Raw genomic sequence first — 24083 nt, 5'->3', positions numbered from 1 at the left:
GGCTAAATATAAAGCAAGACAGAAGGACATAATAAAATATAAAGGATTGCTTAATATCTTAGACCAGTATGACAAAGTGGTATAAAGAAAGTGCTTACAAAGGCCATCACTGGTTAGGTTGTTAGTTGAGGTGAGGTCAGCTGAAATAAATAACAAGAAATTATGAAGTAGAATTTGTCTTGCAATTAATGGCTGTAGCATTAATTTAACACATAAATTCAGTTATGGCAAAGATTAACAGGTAAATCAATAAAAGCTAGAAATTTGTAAGATTCCTAGATATATCAACAAGTGTAGGGCATTTCAAATATTTGTGAGGAAGTGTCTCCACAAATACTTTACACGCCAGATATACCGAATAAAATGTTCCCAGGGATAGATTGGATATGGAGTTGCAAAGGTAACTACAGAGGAGACTGGTAGCATATATTTTGGAGTTGCTCTAGATAAGATAAATTCCATGAGGACTTAAAGAATTTGATATCAGGGATTTTGGGATATGAATAGCCACTGCAAGAATAAGATTTTTATTTATGCTGGGTAGATGCACTTATGGAACTCAGACATGTTAAGGCCTTGATAGCACTAGCAACACTGGTAGCTAAAGAGGTTGTTACAAAAATTAGGAAAAGCATAGATGAGCCTGAACTAGGGGACCTTCTAGATCTTATGAACAGCCTAAAAGAGTGAGACTTATAAGTAAAGGACACTAAAGTAGGTTATTTCCACAAGATGTCATAAGAGTGTGTTCATAAGGATCCTAGATAATATATGGACTTATGCTTCCCCTTTTTTAGAAATGTTAACTGACTGAGAAGGTGAAGGTCATTGGCTATTGTAAAAGTTATAGAAGCATCAGATACCTGTTCAACCCTGGATGTAGATTACTCTGAACTGTTGATTTCAATAACTAGTAAATCTGATGTTGTTAATCTTCGTTCATTCCTTACTGATGGGTTATCGGTTCTGTCCTCGGAACCGAGCCAGCCAATATCAAGCTCATGTCAGCCAAAAACTCTCAAGCCAAGGTCCTACCAGAATGGTCTGCTACCTGTTACCTCAGATCTCGTTTGCCATGTTGTTGAACAGCCGTGTCAAGCCACTCTCTCAGCTGTCAAATTTTTTGACAGTTTATATATTGTCATTACTCTAAATTTTTTTTTTTTTTCTCTCAAAAGTCTATTCTAATATTTTCCTACCCTATCACACACTTTAGACTTTCTGCCTTTAGTCTTTTCCCTTTATTACCCTCTTTTCTTACCTTGTGGTAATTCTCCATTACCATCATTGGTAATTCTTCCTTTTCTCTTTTATCCTTTTCTTGGGTAGCCGTTATTCTTCCTGTTGCTACTGTGCTTCTCCACACCAGCTATGTCGGATAAGAAAAGTTCCGTTGGTTTCAAGCAGTGCAAGGATTACAGCCGTAAGTTACCACTTTCCGATGGCCATGACTTATGTGTCTACTGTCTTAATGTCTCTCACTTGACTGTAGATCCTCTGTGTGGGATTTGTAAAAACTTCTCTACCAGGACTCTCAACGAGAGGAAGAATAAGTTAATTTTGAAAGGTCTCCTCAAGTCTCCTTTCTCTGAGGCTATTTCTGAGTCGGAGGCTCACCCCCTCCTGTTAAACCCTGCAAGAGGCGTTCTTCCTCTTCTTCATCAAAGTCACTACCTTCTTCTCTCTCTGGAGATCGTAGGGAGTCGACTCACAAGAAGATGAAATCGATTACTACTCTGGTGCTACCACCTGTGACCCTGTCTGCGCCAGGCTCGGCACCACCCCAAATGATCCTGACAACAGCCATGTTTCTTTTATTGATATCGGCACCGGAGTTCCCGGTGCAGACAACTACAGTTCCGACAGTTCTGTCGCAACCCCTAACAGCACCATCAATACAGGTTCAGTCCCCTTCGGCACCGTTGGTACAGTCACTTCGGCTCTAAGTATGACTCTTCTGTACTCCACGGTGCAGACTTTTTCGACACCGACATGTACTTCGGTGCATTCCTTCTTGGCACTGTCCTTATTGCCAGTGCAGACACTTTCCACTATGGCACCGTACCCTTCGGGGCAGACCTTTACGGTGCAGACACCTTCAACTACAATGGCACTGATAACTTTGGCGCAGACCTTTTCCACACTGTTTTCTTCAGTGCAGACTTCCTCGGCAGTGAGCTCTGCACCTATTGAATTAGCAAGGACCAAATACTCTCCTTCACTGGATCCTTTTGCAAGCAGTCAGTATAGTCCTTTCCTGGAAAGGCCAGAATCGCTATCAGCCTTCTCCATAATGTCAACCAAGAGTCTTTCTGAGCAGGATGTGTTGCTGCTTGTTGACCAGTTGCTTGTGGCCAGAGGTCTCTCTCAACCATCGAAGTCCACGTTCCCTCATTCAGGTGAGTGTATTTTGCCAAAAACTTCCTCCTTCGACTTCCACTCAAGTTTTGAAGCCTATTACTTTGACAGCAGCTTCCCTCCCTCCAATTCCAATAGTAGATCTCACTTTGGAACCAGAGTCGTCCTTGTGGCCTTCGGTGCACTGGGCATTGGGCTTTTCTCAGGCCAGTGGCTGTGCTGTTAGGGAGGGCATTCCTGGCTCCATGACTTTTTTTCTATGGCACCTTCCAGGGACACTCTCTCTCTTGCGGTTCACGGTCCTCTTGAGATTCGTGGTCTGGGGGCAGGCTTGTCGGGGTGGGGTGTAATCCCAGTTCCGAGGTTGTTGTGCTTGGTTCTGGGCTCCCATCCTTCCTTGGATGGGCCAGCCTTCCAGGCCATTGAAAGGGTGCTTGCTTCCACTGGCAAGCTCATTTGTCGGAGACCTCTCCCTCCTCTGTGCCACAACTGCCACAAGCTCCAACTCCCGGACACCAGGTACAAGAGCCTCAGGTCTCTCCTCCTCAGGAGACCCCCTCTTTGCAATCTTCCCCAGAACCTCCCACTGAGGAAGCACCCCACAAAGCATTGTGTAAGAGGAAACACATGGACTCCACTGAGAAATCATTGACTGAAGATATGGATTTTGATGATGGGGAAGGGTCCCTATGGTCACCCTCTGATGAGGTGTCCTTTGGTGACATCCACGAGATCTTTAGACAGAGGGGTGACTGGAAGCCCTCTAATCCTTCCTCTGAGGAATCTGTATTCCTTCAGGCTTTTTGTGCCTGGCCCCCTACCTCCTAAGTCACCCTGCCTACTGATAAGCTCGTCCAGCTCATTGTGCAGCGCTCATGGAAGGCTCCTGATACCATGGAAGCGATACCTAAGAGGCCAGATAAAATATTATTGCCCTCCACTAAGCACCCCCACTGGTCACGTGGTCTTCCAGTAGATGATATGGTGGTGGCAGCTGCTACTAAGAAGGGTTTAGCAGAAGACAGTCAAACTGTCCATCTGCCCAACAAGGAGACCTGGGTGATTGACAGATTAGGGAAGCATGTGTTTGCTTCATCGACCTTCGCCATAAGGTCTTTGAATTATTTGGCACATTTTATCAGGCTTCAACGAGATCTTATCAACCAGCTCTCTGAAACCTTGGCAGGAGCTGTTTCTGACGAAGTCCGTGATAATGTGGCTTCTCAGATAGCCACCCTAGGGTCCCATTTCCAACTCTTCCATGCATCTTATTTCTCATGCAACGGAAGAGGCAGCTAGAGCAGCAGGCGCAGGTGTAGTCACCAGACAACATGCTTGGATGCGCCTTTGTGACTTTGCGGACTCCTTTCAGGCTTCCTTCTTGAATGCCCCCATAGAGGCCCTAAAGTCAAGGATACGCTGGAACGGTGCGAACAAGATGGCAAAACCTTGTCTACCATTGGTGTCAGACACTCCACTCCTCAGCAATTCTATTCCAGAAATCAGAGGAGCAGAAAGATCTGGCACAAGAAATCACAGGGTTCTTTCTGGGATGCACGTGCCGAGTTTTCCTCTAGAGGCAGAGGGGGAAACTCCAATGGAAAATGCCCCTTTTGGGGCAGAGGAGGTCTGCAAAACCGGGGTTCCAGAGATTTTTTTAATGGCCAACCCTATCAGTGCTCCTGAAGCGTTGCCCGACTGCTCACCTCTGGAAGTGGTCGGGGGTCGTTTCTCCTTGTACCCCACTGCCTGGCAAAAGATAACAACCGACTTTTGGGTACAATGGATTATATCCAAAGTCTATCACATTCCCTTCCATCTTTGCCCAGTCTCATCAAGAGTGTTACCTGACATTTCACCCAGTCAAAGGGAAACAGCAGCTCACAAAATCAAAAAGCTGCTACAAAAAAAGAGTCATCCAGACGGTCCCCCCCAGACCAGATAGGATCCGAATTTTACTCAAGGTTCTTTTTAGTGCCAAAAAAGACAGGGGACTGGAGACCAATTCTGGCTCTCAGTACACTAAACAAATTTGTAAAAACAGAGAAATTCCGGATGGTCACGGTTCAGTCTATCCTTCCTCTTCTGGAAGAAGACGATTGGATGTGCTCTGTAGATCTTCAAGATGCGTATTACCACATAAAAATGGACAGATGCTCAAGAAGTTACCTCCACTTTTGTATAGGAGCCAGTCACTGCTAGTTTCGAGTCCTACCCTTCAGTCTCTCTACAGCCCCCAGAGTGTTCACAAAATGCATGGCGGTGATTAACGCTCACTTGCAACTTCAAGGATTCCAGGCGTTTCCATATCTAGACAACTGGCTCCTTACCACCCTCACCAAGTGTCTACTGGAAGAAGCTCTGCAGTATACTCTCTTAACAGCTCGAACCCTGGGAACCACTATAAATTGGGGGAAATCCAACACAACCCCAACTCAGTCTTTGGAATTTATAGGGGTACTGTTGGAGACGAGAAATTGCACAGCATCCCTTCCAGAACACAGACTTCATAGACTAAGACAAGTTCAACCGCTGCTCTGTCACCATAAATCCCCAACTCGATCTGTACTTCAGCTGCTGGGGTCAATGGCAGCTTTGATCACCATTGTTCCTCTAGCCAGATTTCACATGAGACTTTTTCAATGACTACTTCTCACTCAGCGGTACCCTCTACAACATCCTTTGTCTTTTCAAATAAGTGTAACTCAGAAATGCAAGCAAGATTTACTCTGGTGGACATCTCGAAATACCCAACAATGGTCTCGCCCTTACAACCCCCATCAACCAATAGCCATGGTGACCACGGACGCCTCCCTGATGAGGTGGGGTGGCTATGTCAGGGAAATTCGGTCCAAGACACCTGGTCAGAGACAGAGGCCCTTTTGCATATCAATGTCCTGGAACTGAGGGTGGTGCTTCTAGCGTTGCAAGCATTTCACTCCATCCTTCTGTCAGGGGACTATTACAATCCAGTCAGACAACACGTCAGTGGTTTGGTACATCAGCAAACAAGGGGGCACCAGATCTTACCAGTTATGCCAAGTGGCCTTGAGAATATGGCAATGGGCAATAGCTCACAACCGCTTTCTGATTGCAATGCACATTCCCAGGAGATCCAACGTGATAGCGGACAAATTGAGCAGGTGCATTCTACAGCCTCACGAGTGGTCTCTCAATCCTCTGATAGCGGCAAAAATCTTCAACCGCTGGGGGCAGCCTTGCTGTGACCTATTTGCCTCCCCAACCAACTACAAGTGCAGCAACTATTTTGCCCTGATCCCCCCCTTGGGGACAGTCACCAAGGGACGCGCTAGTCCATGCTTGGCCCTTGGGTCTTTTTTATGCCTATCCTCCTCTCCCCCTCATCTCTTAATTTCTAAAGAAAGCACGACAGTTGAAGAGCAAAGTGGTCCTCATTGCTCCATATTGGCCTCAACAAGTCTGGTTTCCCTCCCTCTGGCCTCACCTGCTAGATCAACCATGGATCCTCAAGCCATCCCCAACATTGATTTTCCATACGCAGGGTCTGATTCACCCCAATCTAACAACCCTGAAACTGACAGCTTGATTTCTCCACTTCCTATGATTGCCAGACATAAAAAACTTTCACCCCCTGTGCGCAATATTCTTATTGCATCTCATAAATCATCCACCAGACTAATCTATCTTAACAAATGGAAGAGGTTCTCTCCATCGGCAGCAGATAGGCAAATAGACCCCTTGTCAGCCCTGGTCTCGGTGGTATTGGATTATTTATCACATCTTTTCGACTCCGGAGTGTCTGCCTCTACTATCCGTGTACATTTAGCTGCCATCTCAAATTTTCATATTGGTTTTCAGATTCTTCACTTATGTCACACAGAATCTGTAAGACTTTCTTGAAAGGGGTTATCCACCTAAAACCTCTCATTAGAGAACCCCTACAACCTTGAGATTTGACTTTGGTTCTGCAAGCTTTAACAGTTCCACCCTTTGAACCTGTGTCTTCTTGTTATGTAAGATATCTCTCTTGGAAAACTCTGTTTCTGATTGCAATCACATCGGCCAGGCAATTGTCAGAACTTCAGTCCTTATGCATCAAACCTCCCCATCTTATCTTCCATAAGGATAGGGTATCACTGAGAATCAATTCTACCTTTTTACCAAAAGTGGTGTCAGAAGGATCTATCAACCAGTCTATTGATCTCCGAGTGTTCTTTCCTAACCATTCTAACAAGGGAGAGTATTGCCTGCACTCCTTGGATGTTCATAGGCAAATATCTGGACAGAACAAAATCTACCCGTAAATCAGACCAGCTGTTTCTGGCTTTTTCTGGACCTAGACAGGGTCATCCTGTATCAAAAGTTACATTGGCTTCATGGATGAGAAATTGTATCACCTTTATCTACAACAAAAACAATCTCACCTTGCCTTATAGAGTCAAAGCCCATTCTACAAGATCTATGGCAACTTCAGCAGCTGCTAAGGCTTCCCTCAATAATATTTGCTCACCTGCAACTTGGGCCAAACCGCATACCTTTATTCTTCATTACAAATTGGACTTGGCTTCCAGAGTTAGAGCTTCCTTTGGCTCCATGGTGCTCAGGGATGTCCTTCTATGAGGGCCACCCAGGAATACAGGTAGCTGGGGACTCTGTCCCATCAGTAAGGAATGAACGAAGATTAACAACATCAGATAAAGAAGTTATGTCTTACCATAACGTTCCATCTGTGTTGTTGATCTTTGTTCATTCATTCATTGCTTCCCACCCTCAAGGTTCTTGGTTGATGTCATGTACTCCTTTCTTGTAGGTCTGTTATGACCAGAGGTAGCCTCTACTTTTATCCATCAACTTGCAAACTCGATCTGAGATAACAGGGAGCAGAGCATTCTGGGTAGGACCTTGGCTCGAGAGTTTTTGGCTGACTCGAGCTTGATATTGGCCGATTCAGTTCCGAGGACAGAACCGATAACCCATCAGTAATGAATGAACGAAGATCAACAACACAGATGGAACGTTATGGTAAGACATAACTTCTTTTTATGCATTGTGAATGTTGGTTTTGGGCTGGATGTAATGTATTAAGATTAGTTATATTTCAGTATTTGCTGTATGTATGTGAGCTAGGTAAAGGAAACAGATACATTCATCAATGTATTGATTATGTGCCCCATGCATGTTGACTGCACAGTTTGTATTTCTTATTGGTGGTAACTGTTGGAAATTAAGAATTTGACACAAAGAAAGAAATAAACCATAAACAAAAGTAATCATTCAGAAGAAGAGTAAGATGTTTAGCAAACAAGTACCCTTGCTTGAATTCAGGAGTAGCCAGCAACAAGAAATGACAAAGTGTACTGAGAGTCCATGGAAATAAAGTCCACTTTAAATAATAATTATAACAATAAAATAAACAATGCAATACTAAATGGAGAGAAAAAAATAAGAAAAACACAATAATATAGTAGTAAGAGAAAAAAATCCTGGAAGCTGAATTAGCAGATCAGTTACGATGAAGTCATGATCTCCACAGCAAATGTTGGTCATCTGGCAAAGAATGTGCCTTCCATAAATTAGTAAAGGGCAGTAGATTTGCAGCAACATTCAAATGTATAACCACTATAGAGCCAAACTGATGCTATATGAAAGGTTCCAAAACCTGGGAAAACTTTGCTGTCTGTACAGGAATTGTATAGCCAACCAAAGAATCAAGCAACCATCACACTAAGTCATATTGACAGATGATAACAGCTAATAGCACTTCTTAATGTGGCATGGCAAGATTAAAAAAAAATAGCACAAGCCACTAAACAACAACTGGGGGATTCAAGAAGCCAGAACAACAGAAAAAGCACCTCACCACAATGCAGCTTTAATAAAGTTTCTAATATAGTTTACACCACAGTTTGAAATTACACATGATTTGCAGGGAACCTGGACCACAGGTAAGATAAGAATATGGCATGTTCATTTAAGCAGTTTATAAAATGAGATGTAGTAAAAATGGGATTCTGTAACTTCAACATAACAGTTGTAAACATCACTGTGTGTGCTGGGACTTCCTCTGCTTTCTGCAACTTTGGGAATAATGTTGTAAAAATCTAACCAGTTCTGTTAAACCTTGGAGAGCTAGAACACAGTCATATTCACATGTGTTGGACTTCTGCAGCTTTCTACTACTTTGGGGGGTATAGCAGCATTAGAGATGACTTTGAGTTCACAGCTTCATATTGAAACCTGGAGGGCTACAGTGCATTTACACTTATTTAGAGAGGTGATCAGATATTTGTTGAAAAAACAACATCTAGACAGAATTTCATTATGGCACCAAGCTAAAAGGACATGAACCCAAGTTCTCTACCCCCTGCAAAGTGGCTAAAATATAATCACCCTTGTCCTACATGAGATAAAAGCTGAAATTTTGGGAAGTGCACAAAAGAATACTCTGGATGACCAAAAGAAAGAAGAGAGGAATACATTTGGAAAAGGTGAAGCGGCTGCAGTTGATCTGTCGTTAAGCAGTTGTGGAGGAGACAACAAGTATGGTTAAGGAAAGGAGAAAAGACTTCAGGAGGCCAGTAAAATGGCAGAACTTATTGAAATACTGGACGGGGTGTACAATGAAATTGTGAAAATGAATTATTTGCTACATAAGAGTATATAAAATAAACAAACAAAAGACTTAAGGAGATACAAGTTGCCCTTTCAGTGGACCTAGATGATATTGGGAGTGGGAAAAGGGTAGAAAGTGAACATACCTTGCACATGACATAAATACAAGCAACTCAAGAAGAACCAAAGGAGAGAAATGCAGGAATTAGAAGACCAGGAAAGGAGTGAGATTTTAAGATTTTCAAATATGCCAGAAGGAATGAAAAGAAAGGACTGCAAGAGATTGATGGTAGCACAATTAAGCAAATGGATAGTACTGCCCCAGGAAGAGGTATTGCTTGACAGAGTGCATTGAATGTATGCACCAACTGGAGCACTTGATAGATTCCCAAGAGCCTTACTAGTAAAAGTGCAAGCATGCTATCTGAAAGAAAAATTGAGTGAACTCTAGAAAAAGGAAAAACATTACTACTGGAGGAGAAAGAATGTTTGAAGAACAAGACTGCTCACTAGGGTCTAGGCAGTAGCTGAACAAATTTATTCTGTCAGTTTGAGAGTGTAGAGCAGAGAGAAACTGAAAGAGAAAGTGATACAAGATAACCTGACCCAGCACATAGAAGAAGTGCTTGAACAACTGCAAGAGGAGGCAACACAGGTTGATGAACGTTTAAAAAAACTTCGGAGATCAAGATAAGAAAATGGATGTAAATAGTTAACTCATTTATTCCTGAATATCAGCAGGCTAAAAATGTATGTAACACTTATGACCATAAACATATAATGGATTATGATGGATCTGCAAAGTGTCTTAGAGAGGGAGGTATGCATTGAAAAAGCTAACTTGGAATGGTAAGCAGTGTTATTGTATTTTTCACAATTAAAGCAGGTTAAAATGGTGGGAGGCAAATACCAAGGAAAACTCAGCATAAATAAGTAAGAAAGGCAATCAAGGAATGAGAGAACATGGCTAAGGGCCTGTAAGAAAGTAATCAGAAGCATAATAACTTTAAACCCCAAGGAGGGAAATATACTGCAAGGGATTGTGTATACCATAGAAAAATCTCATGCATAATGAGAGATTATAAATAAAGAGAGGAGAGTGTAAGGGGCTATACAGCTGACTGTGAAGTGAAAACACAGCTAAAATGCATGAAAAGCCAGATGAGTATAGTCAATGAGAGTTTATATGGGATGAGGGGTGTGTGAGTATGTCAATGTAAACAATAGTGCCGAATGTGGGAGACTGTACACTGCATAAAAGTATCATGCAAATGATATATTATGAGAAGGACAGAGACAAAGGTGAAACAGGTTATGTGTAATACCAACGTAACTGAATACCTTGAAAACTAGATACTGTAAACTCTCAGTGAACCGGAACTCAAGTAACCAGAACTCTAAAGTGACCAGAAAAACAAAGAAATACAGCACAGTATGAACAATTCAGTTTTTCATGTGTTGGACTTTACAGTCCCCTCCGCAGAAATATACCTTATGTTTTTAGAGTTTTAGAGTTTTAAAAAGGAAGATACAAATAAATTCCCTTTCTCCCCAAGCTGAGAACAAGTCAAACGGAACAAGTCAAATCGCTAAAATGTCAACACTCGCTCCATACTCACTCAGTCAGTTTGCATCAGCTTGCACATTTTCTCTCCGATGTCTCACACACACACACACACACACACACACACACACACACACACACACACACACACACACACACACACACACACAGTCTCTTCAGCTTTAATACATGCATTCACTCACTCTTTCTCCGATCTCTCACACACACTCTCTTCAGCTTTCCTACATCTTTCCGATCTCTCACACACAGTCACTTCTGCTTTTATACATGCAGTCACTCTCTCTCTATTCAATGTATTCAATTCTAATCCACTCAACGTGCCACTGAAAACTGTTTCACGTGTCACACTTTCTAGCGGAAATATGTTTAAAATATTATTATTATAGCCAGGCTTTTAATTACTGTATTTCAATCTTCTTCTTCTTTCGGCTTTTCCCGGTTAGGGGTCGCCACAGCGGATCACCATCCGCTCATGATTGGCAGTGGAGTTTTATAGTGTCGAGTTGCCAGCCCAGCACCCAACCTTCCACAGAAGGCACACACATGCACACACTCACACCTAGGGCCAATTTAGTGTGTCCAATCCACCTACAGCATGTCTTTGGGATGTGGGAGGAAACCGGAGCACCCGGAGGAAACACACGCAACCACAGGGAGGACATGCAGACTCCGCACAGAAGGCACCCCAGCTGAGGATCGAACTGGAGAACCTCTTGCTGTGAGGCATAATTACTGTATTTATTTCAATATTAAAATCAAATCAATACAGTGTTTATGGCATGGTATAGTATAGGGTACAGTATTTGTCAGGTCTGTTTTTAATAGTAACTCTGGCAAACAGAAACTACACTTATCTGGCATCTACCAATCCCCATGGATGCCGATTAACTGAGAGTTTACTGTAGGTGTCTAGTGTAGAACTGGTTGAATTAAGTATAAGGCGAGGTGTGGGACAGTGCATCAAAATAAAATATAGCTGTGGGGGAGAGATTCCCCACAAAACTGTTGTTTATGATTGTTTGTAACTTGAGACAGCTTAAAAGTGACAAGGAGAAAAAAATAAAATAATTACAATAGACAAGACATTATGAATAGAGATGTAAATGGAGTGAGATAATTCATCATTGAAAGCAGGAGTAAGAGGGAGTGGAATTAAAGTTCATGGCAGATGTCCAGCTAAGATGCTCATCTTGCACAAAGAAGAAAGAATTACAAAGAGCAGGGAGTGAGATAGCTTGTATAAAAAAATTTGTTGGTTGGGTTTGAATGTTATGTCATGGTTTATAATGAAACCTAAAGGAAAAAAAGATTTAAGCCGTTGCTAAGAATATTACAAGAACTTGGTAGATGCAAAATACTGCCGTAGAGAAATAGAAAACAGAAGTTAAGGGGTGAAGGAAAAAGCACAAAAGAGGTGAAAGAATCCTAAAGATTATAAAGTGGACAGTCATCAGCATCATGGGAAAATAGAAATTCAGAAGAATATTAAGAATATTATATTATATAATAAGAATATTAAAGTATATTGATAGGGTGGGAGCAGATTTAACCATGCTCAAGAGACACACTTGACCAGGGAAGAACACAAGGAGTTGATAAAGAGAGGGTTTAAAACAAGCTACTTAGCTGAAGCAATCGACAGAAGGAAAAGGGGAAATCATTCTGATAAGACATGGTGTGCCACTGGACATTTCAAAAGAAAAAAAATAGATGAGAGGGCAAGATATGAATTAGTTAGAGGATGTTGGGGGGGTTATAGTAACACTAGGTAATTTTTATACACCACCTAAAGCTAGAAGAATCAAAATAAAACAAATAATATCAGACACAATAGATGTTTTCCATGGGGTAAGTATACTGAAAGGAGAACTGAATCTTGTGACAGGTAAGGAATATGCAAGCAAAGGCCCCAGTTGGGAAAATGTATGACCAGAAGGGAAATTATTCTATAGGAATTATGAGACTATGCAATTGATGTAGCAGAAAGCAAGGTTGGGGGTTAAAAGATATAGGTCTGAACAATTTGGAACATAGTCTTGCCTGGATAGATGGATATGCTGTGAGAACAAAAGAAGAACTCCTGGAGAGAGAGAGAAGGGAATTTGAGAAAATGTGACTATAAAAGATAAAAACACTGTAGGACAGGAAAGGTGAATTAACTGCAGGACCCAGAGGAAAATGGAAGAAATATTTAGAGCAGACACTAGAGTAGATATGGATAGCAGTACAAGCTCAGGTAGCTACCAGCACACCAAAGCAACATGGACGGTTAGCAATTAAATTAATGGGAAAGGTTGTAAGAAACCCAAACAAAATAGGTGAAGTATTCAAAGAATATTTTAAAAAAATATATAAAGAGTAAGAGAAGGAAAGAGTCTGGTTGGGGAAAGTAAGGGACTTGTAGAAGACAGAATTATATAAGATAGGGGAGGGAGAAAGCAGAGACTTTTTGAGTCCCGTAACATCTCAAGACATAGAACAGCAACTGGAGATTTTGGGGCTAGGGAAACCACCATGGTGGGATGGTTTTCCAGTAGAAAACTGGAAAAAACTTAAGACATTAATATTGTCAAGGTGGCATAGTCTATTTAATTTGGTCGGAAAAGAAAGTGTGATGCCAAAGTCCTGGAAAAAAGATGTAATAACAGTATTATTGAAGTAAGGGAGGGACCTGTACAACCCAGGATCATATGGACCAACTTCAATACTGAAGCATGATTGCAAAATCTTTATATCTATATTAGCACTGAGGCTAACCAAAATCTTCCAGGGTTAATTTGAAAGGATCGATGTGAATTTGTAAAGAACACACAGATATTTGACAATATAATTAAGACTAATATTATCACAGGGAGGTTATAAGGAAGGGAAAACATGTTTTACTGGAACTGGATACCAAAAAAGAATTTGATCAGGTGCTCTGGACCTTTCTCTGGGTAATAGGAAAATGGTATTCCAAACATATTTCATCAGACTGTTGCAAGACATATATAAGGTCTCCATGGTGTTGATAAAGATAAATGTTAGGGTGGCAGCTGAATCTCAGGTGAAACGGGGCAAAAGGGAGGCATGCCATATGTCACCATTGTTGTTTGCTATCTGTTTTAGAACCATTAGCACAAAAAAATGAAACAATCTGAAATAAAAGGATAGACCTAGGAAAATATGGAGGAAAAATGATCATTATTTGCCAATGATATATGTTACCAACCTGGGTAAAGACATATGAAAACTTTGGTATTTTACAGCAATTTGCACAAAATCCCAGTATATAAAATAAACAAAGGTAAAAAAAAAAGCAGTATGTGTATAAATTATGTACCATTGTAGGATTTGTTACAAACCTTCCCACAACTCTGGGGTCATTATGAATTTCAAAATTTTGAAGTTTGGCTAACCAAACATGCATGACTCACAAAAGATAACCCGGAAAAAAAGCAAACTGTAAAAACATGATTAAGAAAAGGAGTTATGTTGTATGATATGGTCCAAAGAATGCAAGCAGTGAAAACATTTGTGGTCTCATTATACTTCTCAACTGTCCAAAGTTTTGGCTCCTGTTTTTTGGTCTGTTCCTCGTAAAATTTGTGGTTTCCTGGCAAATCACAGAGGATTGAAGTCACTAAATAATGACACACATTTGAGTTTCAGACTTTATATCCCCCAGAGAATGCATGCTAATACAAATCTTGTTATTCTAGCAACATTTGAAGTTTGTAATATTAATATTTATAATCTGTCCCTATTTTTGGTCCTTTGTCCCCACGTTATTTTAAACTTTGCCCAGATTTCCTGTACTAAGATGTTGAAAGGTATGGGTCCCATCAGTATTAGTATAGTGCTCAAGCATTTTTGTATGATCTTGGAAGAATCTGGGATGAGAAAAGAGATAATGGTGTGTGCGTGCGTGTGTGTGTTTGTGTGTGGGGGGGGGGACCAACAGTGAGATGGCAAGAAAATGATAATACCAATAGGAAAAGGGAGGGGGGATAGTGGTATCACATCTGCAGTAATATTTTTCAAGCTGCACAGTTAAAATTAATATATAACCTGCAAAACAAGGATTACACCTCAAAGTAGGCTATGATAGAAAGACTCAATATTTGGTCTGAAGCAGTACTGAGGAGTGGAAAACAGGTGAGATTATCAAAAGGTATCAAGGATTTTCAAGGACAAGATGTATAAGGAATTTGTAGTTTGGCCCACTGGGCTTATAAAGCAGCAAAGGAAGTGCAGATGCATGATAAACAGTAGATTGGTGGTGCAGAGAGAAAAACAAAAATATTACTGGAAACAGTTGTGAGGAGGGGAACAGAGATTAGACAGACCAGACGTATGCCAAAATATATGGAAAGCAAGTGGCACACATCATAGGGACTGGCAAGAAGAGCTAAGTAGGACTAAACTGGAGAAATATCTATACCACCCCTAAAAAACAACTACATCTCTAGAAAGTTCAGAATATTTACATGGAAGTAGTTGCATAATTAGTTTTACACACCAGATAAATTGCATAGGATATTCTCAGAAGGTAGTGAAAGGTGTTGGAGATATCAGAACAATGTAAAATTGACTAGAGACATGTCTTTTGCTTGTGTGAAAAACTGGAGAGATATAAGAGGGACTTAAATCTTGTTCAGCAACTGTTGGATAGTGAGTGGTCATTGGGGAAGATAAACTTTATTTAAGCTGGATGAATTTGCCTAGAATGAAGGGACACTTTAAGGCATTACCAACACTAAAGTTATAACCTGAAAATGGAGGATGAACCATAAGCCAAATTCAACAGAGGTAAAGCAGCTAGTGGAAGAAGTGAAAAGTGCGAGAGGGAAATATTGAAAAACAACCCCAATACATACCAAAGAAATGGGACAATTGTGACAGAAAATTGTCTGATACACAGTAAGGTTACTGAGCTTAAATATGGAAATGGAAACAAAAGGAATAAAATATTGTAGTCTGTTGAAATAGTAAGGTAAGAGGTAGTAGTAAACTGTGGAAAAAATGGAGAAAACAAATAATGTATGATGAGTGTTACAAACACTGGTCTTGGGTTGAATCTGATGTGTAGAGAAATATAAGTAGAATAGTATTTATAAGATAAATGGGACAACAGCCAGAAGGTAATTGTGCACCATGAATGCAGACTGCACAGTATGTAAAGAAACAGATGCTGTTAATAAAATTTTACTTTACAAAAATAAGAAAAAAAGATAATCAAACTATACAGGAGACAAGGTGCCTAAATATGTTTTGCTTTCTGTGGCAACTGCTGCTATCTTGCTTTTATAAGTTCTTACACAGTTGTAAGTAGCTGTATAGCAAACCAATACATTTAAATTGCATATCCACAAACACGATCCTAGTAAGAAATTAATTCAAAAGCTAAACTTAATTTAACAAACTTGGCTTAAGAAACAGAGCAAAGGACAATCACAAAATCAAAAGTATTAAAGCCAGCATTATTGGCATACAGGGATAAAGCTCTGACTATGACTCAGATGACCTGAGTTTAATTAATGGCTTGGGTGCCTGCTAGAGCTGCTGGGAGGGAGAAGAATGAGGAGACTGTGCCCACTCACCTCTCTGAAGGAGAAGGGGTGGAACACATGTTTAGGGCACACATGGCACATTGATTTCCCCAATAGAGACTGGAGAAATTTGCATGTTGTGCTTGCACTGATGTTGGGGTCATTTCTGGGCTTATGTCATTTGTGGAAGTAAGTGACAGTCCCATGCCATGACTTTGCACTCCTTTGTAAGAAAATGCTCACTGACCATGCATAAAGTTATGGATGGGAGTAGTAAAATGTCCTGATGGCTACTTTAATGATGGCGTCTATGAGCTGGCCCTCATCCCAGTAGGAAAACAAGTGGGTCAATTGACCAAGAGGAATGTTGGTAATCAGTAGGCATCTAGGTGGGAAGATCCAAAAAACATATTTCAACTGAAGCTGATGTGGAGCAAGTCAAAAATATATTATTTTCTCTGCTCTAACTACATTAACGTATAAATCAGAAAATATCTGCATATTCTATGAATCTAAACTATTGCAAAATTATCATTTTGGCAAGACCCTATAATCTGAAGTCAAGCCAAAAAAGTTGAAAACAACTTTAAATTAGCACAGTTGAAACCACCAAATTCTTAAGGAGTTATAAACAGCTTAAAAGCTGTAGCAGACCAGATTGCCCTTCTTCCCTCAGGACCGGGTTAACTAATATTGGCTGCTTACTCCCACCATCGTCACAAGTTCCCCCAGAGCCTGGGTTTTTAGATGATCCCAGGTCATAGTCAGGGCTTTATTCTTGTGTGCCACAGAGCTGACAGAACCACTGGCATCACTTAAGCATGGAAGGATCTTCTCAATTGAATTTAAATGTTCTTTAACTAGGTAGGTCACTAAGTAAGTAGACCAGAGCTAGGCTTTAGACATAGTGTAAATGGAACTTAGTATGCATCTGACAAAGCCCACACAAGATAATCAGACCTGCTAGAAGTACTTCCCTTTGCAAAGTATGTGTAATTTGATTAAAGAACAAAAACATATAAGATAGCTTGGGATAGTATGAAGGCTCACTGGTCAGAGTCCTTGACTAAAAATGCCAAGATTTGGGGTCAATTATAACCTGCAATCACTGTGTGAAACTTGTATGCTCTAACTATATCTGCTAAGATTTTTCTCTGAGTATTCTAATTTGTTTTTGCATCCCTTAGTTACCTGGTTAACAAATTAAATAATTAAAGGTAAGCATAAAAAAGAATCCTTGTCCACAAAGATATATACGGAAAAAAAAATGCTAGTGGAGTATCTCACAGGCCATCTCATGGTGGTTTCCTTTAAAGATTCATAATTTCTAATAAACTGGCAGTTGATGTTGCAGTGTGTGTTTTTTAAAGAAACATATTCATTTTGACAAATTACACTAAGGTCATTACATGTGGAAAAGGGGATGTTGAAATGAGGTGAGACTTGATACTAAAGACTAGAATGGCAATTTGCTGTAAACACATTTGAAGTAATGTATACATAAAACAGAACCTCAAAGGTAAAGCATACAATGGCAAAGTAGGCAAGCAATGACTAAGCTGAAAAAGGTGCTGGCAATGGTCATTTCATATTACCTAAAGGTAGGCAGATAGTGTGAATACCCATTTTTGAGGCATTTTAGTAGACAGAAAAGATTCCCTCTAGGCAGACTGTGAATGAAATTTTGTCAACCCTGACTTGCAGTTTTCAATACCCCATATCTGAAAGAATATACAAAAAAATGAAAGCAGCACTGATGAGAGAAAGGGGAAAGTTACAGAGCCCCTATGAATATCATTTGAAGGCAGAAGGGAATTAAGTACATATGTCCCCCCCCCCCGTAAGTCATTGACCCATTCATTCCTTCTCTTCTGGAATGAGAGATGTTCCTGGCCCATTTATTCCACATGAGGCCAGGTAACTACAGTGGGAGGAGCCACCACGACCCTCCCTCTGAGGTAAGTGCGCCAACATAAGGTGCTCATCTCTCACCCCCACCCCACCTGGCTGTTCGAGCTTACTGAGCCACTACTTTGTCTCTGTCAAATGAGTTGTAATCAAGGCCTTATTCTTCTGCACCCCCATAGCTGGGAAAGTGCTTATATTCTAAAGGAAGATTAAAGGGTAAGTCATAACTGAACATCTGTTGCTGTCAGTCTTCACCTAATCCTTGACTGTGGGGCTCGGTTCTGAGCCTTGGAACCGACTTGGCTGTTATTCCAGCTCGTGCCTTCCAAAAACCCTCAAGCTAAGCTCTACCCATAATGCTCCTCACAAGATTACCTCGATCTCGTTCGCTGCTTCATAGTGCCAGGCGCGTTCTCTCCTCTGAGCTCTCGAACAATAGCTAATTTTTTTTCTAAAAACTGTCAGTTTTTCACATTTTTTTTTTCTTATATCTACATTGTTGTTCCTCTTTCAACTACCCACTCCTCTGTTATATAGTTTGTCTTGTGTGCGTGTGACCTCTTTCATTAATCTACCATTTTGGTAATTTCTTACGTACCATCATTGGTACTTTTCCCTTTACCCTTAATGGTACTTCTTAAGTACCATTGTTGGTACTACCTTCCTGTATTTAGTTTAGTCTAGTTTAAAAAAAAATAGCTTTCTTTACCTTTTCAGAATTGTGTGTGTGTGTGTGTGTGTGTGTGTGTGTGTGTGTGTGTGTGTGTGTGTGTGAGACCTTTTTTGTCATGGCAGACAAGCCAGTTAAAGGGACTTCTGGCTTCAGAAGGTGCCAGAAATGTGATAGAAAGCATCCTAACTCCACTCTGACGGACAGACTCTTTGTGTCTATTGTTTAGGGGTTGTACATTTGTAGGAAGACTGTACAATTTGTCATAGCTTTAGCCATAGGGCACTAACTGACTGCAGAAATAAGCTTATCCTGAAGGGTCTACTAAAATCAGACTTTGATGAGGCCTTGTCTGGTTTCAAAACCAAGGCAAGTTCACCTTCTTCTTCCTCAGGTAAGCCTAAGAAAAGAAGTCAGTCGGTTCACACACATTCTTTGGCAACCCCAGTTAAAATGGCCAAGGCTCCCATGGTTTATAGAGTTTCTTTGGAACCAGTGGGTCAAGTGACTCAATCTTCAGTGCCATTGGTGCTGGTTTCTGCACCGACTGCAACGGTGCCAGTGTCAGTTATGGACTTTTCCTTTTCGAAGCCGACCAAACCCCTGGAACCAAAGGAGTTTTCATTTAAAGAATTACCACACACCAGATATTCAACCACAGTGGATCCCTTTGTGGACCGTCCTCCCAGTCCTTTTTTGGAGAACCATCCACCCACATCTCCTTCAGTTTCTTTGGTCCAAATGACCAAGAGACTAACAGAATCTGATATTATGAGACTGGTGGATCAGCTCCTTGTGGTGAGGGAGTTACCGCCTTCTATGGTTCCTACCAATGTTGGCTCTGGAACATTGCCTACTTCCACTTCAGCTTTTATTCCTCCTTCGACTCCAGCTGAGCTTTCGGAGCCCCTGGTACCGACCTTCCCGACTTCTTCTGCTATCTGTGCTGGAGAAGGTGCTCTGACTGGCAGCAATAGCTACCCTGAGTTCTTTGGGTTTCTCGGATCTGGATACCTCCTAGGGTCGGGGCTTTATTGTCAGTTCCATGGGGTAGGGTTCGACTTTGATCCTTTCAGAGCCTTCCATGCCCCTTGTTGCTTTGGCTTATGCAAGCTCAACTCTGGCTTCAGCTTTGGAGGTGTCCACCTTGGAGAGAGGTGAGACTAGGTTCCGAAGGAGTCTATTTTGGTTCTGGGCTCCCATCCCTCTACGGGGGGGGGGGGGGCTGCCTTCCAGGCCATGGAAAGGGCCTTGTCCGTTGTGGACAAACAGTCTATGCCTTCCTTGTCAGACCAAACATCTTGTCCCCTTCCCTTTGACCGTAGCTTCCCCCAGTTTCTTCCCTGGGATAGAGGGCACAAAAGACTCAGGATCAAACCATAGTGGTTATGTCCTATTCGGATACCTCTCCAGAACACCTCACAGAAGAGGTACCTTCGAAGAGAAAGTGCAGGAAGAAGTACTTGGACTCCCCGGAATAGTCCTTCACAGAAGATACCAATTTTGATTAAGGGGAAAGTTCCCCTAAGTCACCCCTGAAGACATTTCCTTCAGGGACATCCTAGAGATCCTAAAACAGAGGGGTAGCTGGACTTTTCTCCAGCCTTCCTTGGAGGAATTGGTATACCTAGAGGCTTTTCATACCCAGCCCTCTACCTCTTGGATCTCTCCACCTGCTGACGATCTCATTAAGTTGATCACTCAGCGGGCCTGGAAGTTACCTGACTCTATCAAGCCAATTCCAAAAAGACCAGACCATATCCTTTCAGCCCCTCAGGATCAGCAGCACTGGGCCAAGGGAATTCCTGTGGACACTATGGTGGTAGCGGTAGCCACCAAGAAGGAACTTGCTGGTGAAAGTCCTACTATCCATCCTCCTAATAAAATGTCTAGGACAATTGATAGATTTGGGAAGTGCTTATACGCTTCATCAACCTTTGTTCTCAGGTCCTTGAACTACATGGCACATTTTACGAGACTTCAAAGAGATCTGATTAAAGAGCTATCAGATACTCTGACAGAAGCAGTAGCTGAAGGAGTTCAAGAGAAATTAGGTTCTCAGCTCACAACCCCTAGAATTCATTTCCAGTTTGTTCATGAGGCTAATTGCACATGCTGCCGAAGGAACAACAAGAGTATTGGGTTCTGGCGTAGCCATTAGGAGACATGCCTGGATATGCTTATGTGATTTTGTGGAGCCATTTAAGTCTTCTTTCATTAACACTCCATTTGACGGAACATCCCTGTTTGGTCCCAAAGTTAAAAACACACTGGCCAGATGTGAGAAAGATGGGAAGACTCTTTCTGCTGTGGACATACACTTCTCCACTTCTCAATGGCTGTAGTCCTGGAACCAGAGAAGTGGGAGGCTATGGTTCAAGAATTCCCAAGGGCCTTTTAAGGACTCATGTGGCAACAACTTCCCCTGGGGCAGAGGAGGGAATAATAATGGAAGATGCCACACAAGAGGCAGAGGTGGCCCGCAGAATCAGGGTTCCAGGAATTCTTTCCCTGGTAACTCCTATCAACACTCCTGAAAGGAGGCCCAATTGCCTTCCTCTGGAGGCAGTTGGGGGCGATTATCCCTGCACCAATCTGCCTGACTAAGGATAACTATGGACAGTTGGGTGCTGAGGATTATATAGGGGTTACAATATCCCTTTTTCAGAAGAACCAAAAAGACTAAGAAGAATCCCAGATGTTCCACCCAGTCACAGGGATGCAGCAGTCTTAGAAATTCAAAAACTGCTTGACAAAAGAGTCATCCAAGCAGTCCCACTGGACCAGAGAGGATCTGGGATTTACTCAAGATTCTTTTTAGTGCCAAAGAAAACAGGGGACTGGAGACCAATTCTGGATCTCAATCAGTTGGACAAATCAGTTCAGCAAACCAAATTCCGGATGGTCTCGGTTCAGTCTATACTTCTGTTCTTGGAAAAAGATGATTGGATGTGCTCAATAGATCTTCAGGATGCGTATTACCATATAAAAATGGATAAGCAGTCCAGAAGGTTTCTGCGCTTCCAGCTGGAGCCAGTCACTGTCAGTTCAGAGCACTGCCCTTTGGTCTCACCAAATGCTTGGCAGTGGTAGCAGCTCATCTCAGACTGCTAGGATTCTGGGTGTTTCCATACCTAGATGACTGGCTCCTTACTGCTCCCACCAGGTGTCAACTCATAGAGGCATGAGATTATACTCTTTTCCTTTGTTCAGAGTTAGGAATCACTATAAACTATGTAAAATTCCACTTTGAACCATCTCGACAGTTGGACTTCATTGGAACTATGCTTAATACAAGCACCAGCATTGCGTCTCTTCCTATAGAAAGACTACAAAGGATAAGATCTCGAGTCAGCCACATCATTCGCAGCAAGAAAGTAACAGTGCAGCTCCTTCTATAAACTCTAGGGTCAATGGCAGCCTCTATCATTCTAGTCCTTCTTGCGAGATATCACATGCAAATTCTTCAGTGGCTCCTGGCGTCCCAATGGTCCATACTGAATCAGCCAGTGTCTCATCTGGTTATGATCACCAATCAATGCAGGGAAGATCTGAGTTGGTGGCTTCACTCCAACGAAATTGTGTTGGGCCGTCCCTTTTTCCCTCCTCAACCCCAAGCCATAGTGACCATGGACGCATCCCAGCTTGGGGGTGCATTATCTGGGAATAACAGTCCAAGGCACTTAGTCCTAGCTGGAGGGCAATTTGCATATCAACATTCTAGAGATGAGGGCAGTGCTGTTAGCATTGCAGGCATTTCAAGAAACCCTCCCCTTGGGAACAGTTGCGATTCAAACAGACAATATGTCAGTAGTTTGGTACATCAACAAGCAAGGGGGAACCAGATCTTACCCTCTATGTCAAGAAGCACTCAGAGCATGGCAATGGGCAATATGTTCCAGATGCTTTTGAATAGCAATGCACATTCTGGGAAGCTCCAATCTGATAGCAGACAAACTGAGCAGAACCATCCTCATACCTCATAAGTGGTCTCTCAATTCATTGGTGGCAGAAAAGATATTCCCCCTCTGGGCCAAACTTGCTGCAACCTGTTCACGTACCCTCTGAACAACAAGTGCAGCAGTTACCTTGCCCTAATCCCCCCCAGGGGAGAGTCACCCAGAGACGTTCTCCTTCATGATTGCCTTCCCCTGTCTATTGTATGCCTTTTCCCCAATTTCTCTAATATGCCAGTTTTTGAAGAAATCCAACAGGTCGAAGAACAGAATAATTTTCATCACCCCATTTTGGCCTTGACAGCTCTGGTTTCCCTTCCTTTGACCTCATCTACTTTGGAAACCATGGATACTGGACCTAGCTCCAGGCTTATTGTCCTACCCAAAGGGACTGGTTCATCCGAATCTTCAGCATCTCAAGCTCACTGTGTGGCTTCGCCAGTTCCTATGATTGCCAGGAATTCTCCTCTCACCACCTCAGTCCAACACATCATTCTAGCCCACCATAAACCTTCAACAAGAAAATTGTACCATAACAAGTGTATAAGTTTACTAAATGGTCATCAGACTCTAATCTTGACCCATATTCTGTGCCTATTGATAAAGTTCTGGAATTTTTAACTTTACTCTTTGAAGCAGGAGCATCTGCCTCTACTATTCAAGTGCATCTTGCTGCGATCTCTTTACTTTCATACTGGTTTTAATGGTTCATCCCTTATGTCCCATAAACTTTTCAAAGCTTTTTTGAAATAAACCTTAATGCTCAGACCTCCATATAAAGAACCCTCTGCACCATGGGATTTGAATCTGGCACTACAATCCCTTATTTATTATCCCTTCGAACCTTCCGCAAGTTGTGACGTGAAGTTTTTGTCTTGGAAAACTTTATTCTTGATAGCTATTACTTCTGCTAGAAGAATATCTGAAATACAGGCCTTATCCTGTAAACCTTCCTATCTAATCTTTCATAAGAACAGGGTCTTCCTGTGAACAAATCCCTCCTTCCTACCAAAGGTTGTGTACGAGACAAATATTAAACAGACTATATAACTCCCAGTCTTTTTTCCCAACTTCTCGAATAAAGGGGAGTACTGTCTACACTTACTAGATGTGCACAGACAATTACGTTTCTATCTTTACAGAATGAAGGAGATTAGAAAATCTGATCAGCTATTTATTTCCTTTTCTTCAGTCACTTTGGGAAGTCCAGTTTCTAGTTACTCTAGCTAAATGGCTCAGAGACTGTATCACCTTTGTTTATAACAAAAAGGGAATGCACTTACCAGAATATGCAAAAGCCCATTCAACTAAAGCAATAGCAGCTTCTGCAGTTTTTCATGCCAGAGCTTCCTTAGATGATATTTATACAGCGGCGACATGGACTTCTCCTCATACATTTATTACACATCGCAAACTGGATCTAGTCTCTAGGGGACGTGCATCATTCAGCTTGATGGTTCTCAGGAACATTTTTCAGTGAG

The 24083-nt window shown here is 41.7% G+C and overlaps 1 protein-coding gene across 2 annotated transcripts in view; it reads left to right on the top strand.

Annotated features, from left to right (window-relative positions):
* Window positions 1-24083, top strand: part of WDR88 (WD repeat domain 88) — a 772406-nt gene that overhangs the window by 455251 nt on the left and 293072 nt on the right. The window lies entirely within an intron of this gene.

The sequence above is a fragment of the Protopterus annectens genome, chromosome 8.part1, assembly GCF_019279795.1.
Source record: "Protopterus annectens isolate FY-2018-M chromosome 8.part1, PAN1.0, whole genome shotgun sequence".
In the NCBI taxonomy this organism is placed as follows: Eukaryota; Metazoa; Chordata; order Ceratodontiformes; family Protopteridae; genus Protopterus; species Protopterus annectens.
This window is presented reverse-complemented; position numbering and strand designations above follow the sequence as displayed.